Source organism: Bos indicus, chromosome 10, assembly GCF_029378745.1.
Source record: "Bos indicus isolate NIAB-ARS_2022 breed Sahiwal x Tharparkar chromosome 10, NIAB-ARS_B.indTharparkar_mat_pri_1.0, whole genome shotgun sequence".
In the NCBI taxonomy this organism is placed as follows: domain Eukaryota; kingdom Metazoa; phylum Chordata; class Mammalia; order Artiodactyla; family Bovidae; genus Bos; species Bos indicus.
The window spans coordinates 63932214-63939196 of record NC_091769.1 but is presented as its reverse complement, the minus strand read 5'-3'; the positions used below and the strand labels follow the sequence as shown (position 1 = coordinate 63939196).

The window sequence follows — 6983 nt, the reverse complement described above, 5'->3', positions numbered from 1 at the left end:
CACACACACACACACATTTGTTGTTGTTTAGTCACTCAGTCCAACTCTTTGCGACCCCATGAACTGTAGCCTGCCCCCGTCCCCCTACCCCGCTCCAGGCTCCTCTGTCCATGGGATTTCCCAGGAAAGAATACTGGATTGGGTTGCCATTTCATTCTCCAGATATATACATATATATATATGTATATATCTGTGTACATGCACATATGTGTGTATATATCCCTTCATGATTCCAATTTATTTTTTTTTAAGTATTTAATTTTAATTGTCCCAAAATTACAAAATCCTGTTTCTATTTCTGTCTCCCTAGAGTCTAGCCTCAACATTAGAGCTAACATCTTTCAACAATATTGTCCATTCATATCACTGTCTTGATTAAAATCCTTCAAGAATTTCTAACCCATTACAAATAAAAATCATGTGTTTATGTGCATGTACATACTTAATGCTTAGTTGCTCAGTCATGTCTGACTCTTTGTGACCCTATGGACTGTAGCCCCCCAGGCTCTTCTGTCCATGGGATTCTCTAAGCAAGAATACTGGAGTAGTTTCCATTTCCTATTCAAGGTGATTTTTCTGACTCAGGGGTCGAACCCAGGTCTCCTGAATTGTAGTTGGATTCTTTACCCTCTGAGCCACCAGGGAGGCCCGAATGTCTTTACAATGACCTTCAAAACCCTATGTGATCTGGCCCCCTATTAGAAGGGGTAACAAGACAGCCAGTGGTCTGAGCTACCAGCATCAGGATAAGCCTTCCACATGCACTTCATTTGCTTACATGGCCTACAGTTCCCTAAGAGGAAGCTCACAATTTATATCCCAGCCAAAGAGAAGGATGAGTGGGTCTGCTCTGCCATTGGGAAGAAGAGGAGGAAGAAGGAAGAGGCATATTTTAATTACATGGAGAAACTCTTAAAATAACTCCACCCAGACTTCAGTGGGTGCTCCTGGATCTTGGATGCCCTAAGAGTGCTGGAGGATTGGCAGCTGGAATGGGTTAGCCTAGAAGCGGTCAGATTGTCCCTCTACAACCACAGAAGAACCATCACCACCAGAGAGATCCTCGAAGCAGTCAAGCAGAGATGCTCTCAGAAGAGCTTGGGAATAAATGAAGTGGATCTCCATGGCTCTGTTGTTGAAATGATTGCACTTGTCCAAAAACAAAAAAATTGGGTCTTTTGGAGGGTTGAGTTGAAAGACAAAATATCTGAAAAGTACCCACTGAAGCAAGGGTCTTGGTCTCTGATCTTGTGTTTTTAGCCCCTGATTTAAGCTGTGGAAAAAAAATAAATAAAGGAAAGGCACTTGCAAAAAAAAAAAAAAGGGGGTAACAATAAAAAATTATCTTTTACTGTTCCCTATGCTTAGATCAATTCTTAGGCTCCTAGTCCCCAGACCTGCATAACTCTTTCCTTTTCCTCCTTCCTGTTGCCTTTATAGTAAAGCTATCTCTTACCATGTGCTTCCCATTTCAGATACAGCTTAGGGAATAAATAACATCTCTTATCACACCAGCTGAAGCCCACCCCCCTCCAACTAGCAATTCTCCTTCCAGGTTTCATATATCCATATAACTTTTATCACCTTCTAATACAACACATAATAACACATCTGTTTTTTATTTGGCCTTGCCTAGCAGTAGTAGCAGAAGCTCCCTGAAGGCAGAGATTTGGTTAATTTTGTTAACAAATGATTCCACAGCTCTTAGAACCACACTCAAGCATAGTAGGCACTTGGTATTTGCTGAATTATTAGGGGAGAAAACTTTAAAGCATATGACGGACTTTAGGAGGTGAATTTTTTTCAACCTTGTCAAAATAGTTTTTTTGTAAAACTTCAAAGGAAATTTTACTTAAACTCGAAGGAGAAAGAAAAGATATAGATTAACAGAGAAAATACAAGCAACATACAAACAGTTGGTTAGTACAAAGAAGGTCTTTGAAATGATGGACGCCTAAGACCAGGTACACTTTTCAATTCAATTTTCACCATATTTGGAAATATGGGGCCTAGAAAGTCCCGCTTCTCAGGTTGTAAGAGACGCTCACTTTAGCTTTTGCCTTCTCTTTTACAGTGAAGAGTTGGGGCAGAAATTGGCAATAGAAATGCTGCTTCCCTTAAAAATACCAAAAAGCCTTCCACACCCTGTGAGTAGAATACAATTTCCAACAACCTGAGTTTACAGTTAATATCACATAGAAACTAATATCACATATAATCACATAGAAGATTAGGAGTACACAACTCTAGATTTTGCCAAGCCCACGTTTCTGGTTTGAAGCCCACTTGCATGTTATCTCTTTCTCTCTCCCAACTGCCACGTAAATGACCCACATTTCCTACCTCACAGTGTCCCAACTCCCGCGTGAGACAGAGTGCTCAACTTGCTGAGGCAGCTTCCAGATTTATGTCCCTGTGTTCCAGGAAATGCTTTAAAAGACACTGCCGCTCCTGACCTGGGAGAAGGTGTTTCTTCTCCTAAAGAGTGATCTCAGCTCACAAAATAATTAGCTCCTTAGTGCTAATCCAGGTGCGTTTGCAAAAGTACTTTCAGGTTAGGAGAAATAAGGACTTGATTAGGTCTTCATCACTGAGATGTAACACCAGGGAGCTCTTACCTGCTAGTTGCATAGGCATTAAGGAGACCCAAGGCTCCTCAGGTTTGCTCACTAACCTACTCTTCTTCCCTGCTTTTTAAAAACATGAAAAACCTGTGGCGCTTGCCGAAAACTCTGGAATCACGGGTTGATTTCCTCCAGAATGTTGTTTACATGACTTTGATTGGGCTTTTGGCACTTCTCCCTTTAATACTTAGCAGTTCTATGGGGTGCAGTCTAAACAGGTTTCAGAATCCCTCTGTATATTTGTGACCAAGACAATTTACTTTGTAATATAGGCTGCATCTTTCCAGCTCTTCAAATCAGAGACTTGGGTATGATTCCCAGACTCTAAGATATTAAACGAGGAACTGAGAAGACAGAAATGAAGACAAGAGAGGACAAATTTATGTCAATGAAATCCCGTGACAACTAACTTGCATTTAATTTCTTTTTTCCTTGATGAAAGGATTTTTTTAAACTGTTCTGAAAATGCTAATGAGACACGTTTCAAGAAATTGACAGTAATGGAAAACTTGAATGTTACAATGATATCTTAAAAGAAAGAAATTATTTCACTCATCTTAATCTTGCTGGAGAGGAGAAGAAAAAAAAATGTGAGCAGAGAAATGAGACAGCTGGCAATTGAAGCCTTGGGATTCCTAAACCTTCTCTTTTGTGCTCCCAAATGAACAAGGTTTAAGCTGCCTTCAAGAGAAAGTCAATCTAAAGTCTACGGGTGACTTTTCAAAATTAAACCTTAGGGGGCTTTTAAAACTACAAGCTTCAGCTCACCAAGGTCACTTTCTAAAGTGAAAATTCTTTTTAGGGTAATGATTGTGGGGGTAAGAAGAGGAAGGAGCTGGGATGGCATGGTTAGGTTTGAGTTATAAGCCACATCATAGAATCTTCAGCTGTACAAACACTGTACCATCTTCCTCAGCAGATCATAGGGAGGGGTACTGCCTAGCTGGATGCTAGGCCCCCTGTGGATTTCTTTTGCATATCATGTGGTAAAAGCACACACACCTGTTCATTGGTATTTAATTGGCTGATCTCCATTGGAAGTTGGAACTCTGGTCTCTGGGGAGATTGCATTGCTTGGGGATATCAGCAACCAGAGGAAAGTTCAGCTGTCTCCAGGATTTCTGGAAAATAGCCTAGATTTATGTTGAAGTCCTTTACACTTGCTGCTGATGGTTTTTTGTCTTTTTATTTTCCTTTTAAGTCTTTACACACACTCTTTGCTTCCAGGCTCTCCTGCTGTTGTTGTTGTCTATTGTCTCACAAATATGCGTTTTGAATCCCTGGTTACAGCTGTGAGATTCTTAGGGAAAAAGAACAACTTTTAGACCCATTCTCTGCTCTGCCTGGAATTGGGAAGGGAGTGTGAGGTAGAACCAGTGGCCCAGGGCTGGACTGGAGCCTGAGTGGGCAGCATCAGCTGGCCCTCTGGAACCCGAACAGTGAGTGGAGCTCAGAAACCGGGCAAGCATTTCTGAGGGCTGGGTTGGCAGGGAAGATGTGGAGGAGCTAGGAAGCCCAAGCAAGTTCAAGTTCATAAGCAAATTTAAACTTACAATAAGAACAAGGGAATGGCACAGAGGGCCATATGGAATTCTTCCAGATGTTTGCCACATCTGCCTTTATCTCAGCCTTCTCCCAGGAGGAGGTCCACCTATTATTAAAGACACAGAGAGAGAGAGAGAGGCTTCAAGAGGCTCCTCTCTTGTGTTTCTGTTGATACCAGTATCCCAGATAGTCTCGAGATGCGGGCACCATTACTTCCTTACAGTCATCTTGGGCACATCCCTTAACATCTGCCTATTTCTACAAATGAAGGGAAAAGCTGGTTGAAATCCAACATTCAAAAAACTAAGATCATGGCATCCAGTCCATCATGGCAAATAGAAGGAGAAAAAGTGGAAGCAGTGACACTTTCTTTTCTTGGGCTTCAGAACCACTGTGGACGGTGACTGTGGCCATGAAATTAAAAGACGCTTGCTCCTTGGAAGGAAAGCTATGACAAACCTAGACAGTGCATTAAAAAGCAAAGATATGATTTTGCCAACAAAGTTATGGTTTTTCTAGTAGTCATGTGCAGAAGTGAGAGTTGGGCCATAAAGAAGTGTGAGCACCCAAGAACTGATGCTTTCGAATTGTGGTGCTGGAGAAGACTCTTTGAAAGTCCCTTGGAGTGCAAGAAGGTCAAACTAGTCAATCCTAAAGGAAATCAACCCTGAATATTTACTGGAAGGACTGATGCTGAAGCTCCAGTACTTTGGCCACCTGATGTGAAGAGATGACTCAATGGAAAAAACCCTGATGATGGGAAAGATTAAAGGCAAAAGGAGAAGGGAACAGCAAAGGATGAGCATCACCAACTCAATGAACATGAATCTGAGCAAATTCCAGAAGTTAGTGGAGGACAGAGGATCCTGGTGTGCTACAGTACCTGAGGTTGCAGAGAATTGGATGTGCCTTAGCAACTGAACAACAACATTTCTATAAATAAAACAATGAAACAGGAATCAAAATATGGATTCAACAATGTCATTTAAGTTAATGCTGTAGGTATACAAAAAAGATTTGTTTCTTTTCCATTTCACATGCTCAGAATAAGTAATGAATACATACTTATTTAGAAACTATAAGTTGATCTTGAGACTAGAGTCTAGTAGTAGCTGTGGAACCAGTATATTTGGTTTCAAACCCTTAAAAACTAATGCCTTGACTTTGGACAAGACATTTAGATTCTGTGATTCAGATTTCTCAGGATGAGACACTAATAGTAACCACTTGCTAAGGTTATGGTGAGGATGAAATAATGTACGCAAACATTAGAAAGTGGTGATGGTGACAATGAAGGTAGCTTTTCCAACCCTCAGGTTTGCTACTACCTCTCCCTCACCTTCCCCACATACTTGTATTGCTCAACACTGGATATGGCACATCCCTTCCTCCAAACAATTAAAAGTACTCTATTTTTCATGGAAAAAGAGTGAGAACAGGAAAGAACATTTAAAATAAATGTCATTTGATATTACAAATGACATAGTTTTAACATTACCTGGGGAGATGTTGTCAAGGTAAAAAGCCGACACTCTGTGGAATGTGGGATTTCTTCCATTAATGGCACCCCACTCCAGCACTCTTGCCTGGAAAATCCCATGGACGGAGAAGCCTGGTGGGCTGCAGTCCATGGGGCGCGAAGAGTCGGACACGACTGAGCGACTTCCCTTTCACTTTTCACTTTCCTGCACTGGAGAAGGAAATGGCAACCCACTCCTGTGTTCTTGCCTTGAGAATCCCAGGGACGGTGGAGCCTGGTGGGCTGCCGTCTATGGGGTCGCACAGAGTCGGAGACGACTGAAGCGACTTAGCAGCAGCAGCAACAGCAGCTTCATGGGGAATAGAAAGAGGAGTGTTGAGGTGGGTGTCGCTGAAACCCTCCCTTTCTGCATCCATAAGAATGAGCCACATGCAACCCAAAATCTTTTGGAAGGAACTTTAAGATCTCAGAATCCCTACTCTGGCTGGGACCTGCCTCTGACACCTTCCAGCAATCTCATGCCTCCTCCAGGGCCCTGACCCTCAGGCATGTGGTCAGAGTTTTGCAGCTCTGCCTTCTAAAGCATCCTCTTTGTGGAGGGAACATTCTGGGAAGGAGTGCTCACCGGCTGAAAATTGCCGTCTGTGATGGCCGTTTTGAGCAGTGCTTTGCATTTACTCCAAGTGTAGCTCTTTCAGCAGCAGTTTCCCTGTGGGTTATGGAAGCAGTTTAAATTTCCTTTCTAAGAGCTCTGAGCTGCCAGCTCTGGAGGAGGCTCTTTGATTTTTTAAGTTGGATGACATTCACCAAACCAAATTCACTTTTAAGAACGGAGCAGTAGTACAATCTGAACATTCATGCTGTTCTCAGCAAGGAGTCACCTGTCCAGGGTGATGGAGGGAAAGCCTCATGGGCTGGCAGGAGAGAGTTTGGCCGGCTGATCTCCTCCTTAACATTTTCAAACACAGCTGTCACAGGTCATATAGAATTAGGGTTTAAAAAGGAGGGTGGGTAAAAGTGAGGAATGGGAAATTCCATTTCTGTATGTGCAACTCTTGAAATATAGCTACCATGTTAGGAAAAAAAAAATGTATAGATGAGTCATACATTCTAAAGAATGCTAAATGTGAACACGATTGTTTTCCTCCAAAATGGGAGTTTGAAATTTGTCATCCACAGACCTTTCAGGAAAATATGAAATTTGAGTGTCTTTGTTTCCTTAGGGAAGAAGGTATAAGTTTAAAATATAGACTTTAGACCCAGACTGCCTGGGTTGGACTCCCAGTTCTTCTTCTTACTGGACAAATTACTCAACTTCTTGGAGTCTCATTTTT

At 42.0% G+C, this 6983-nt stretch overlaps 1 pseudogene; it reads left to right on the top strand.

Moving 5' to 3' along the window:
* Positions 1–759: 759 nt before the first annotated feature.
* LOC139185465 (histone H2A.N-like) lies at positions 760–1260 on the top strand (annotated as a pseudogene).
* The last annotated feature ends 5723 nt before the right edge of the window (positions 1261–6983 follow it).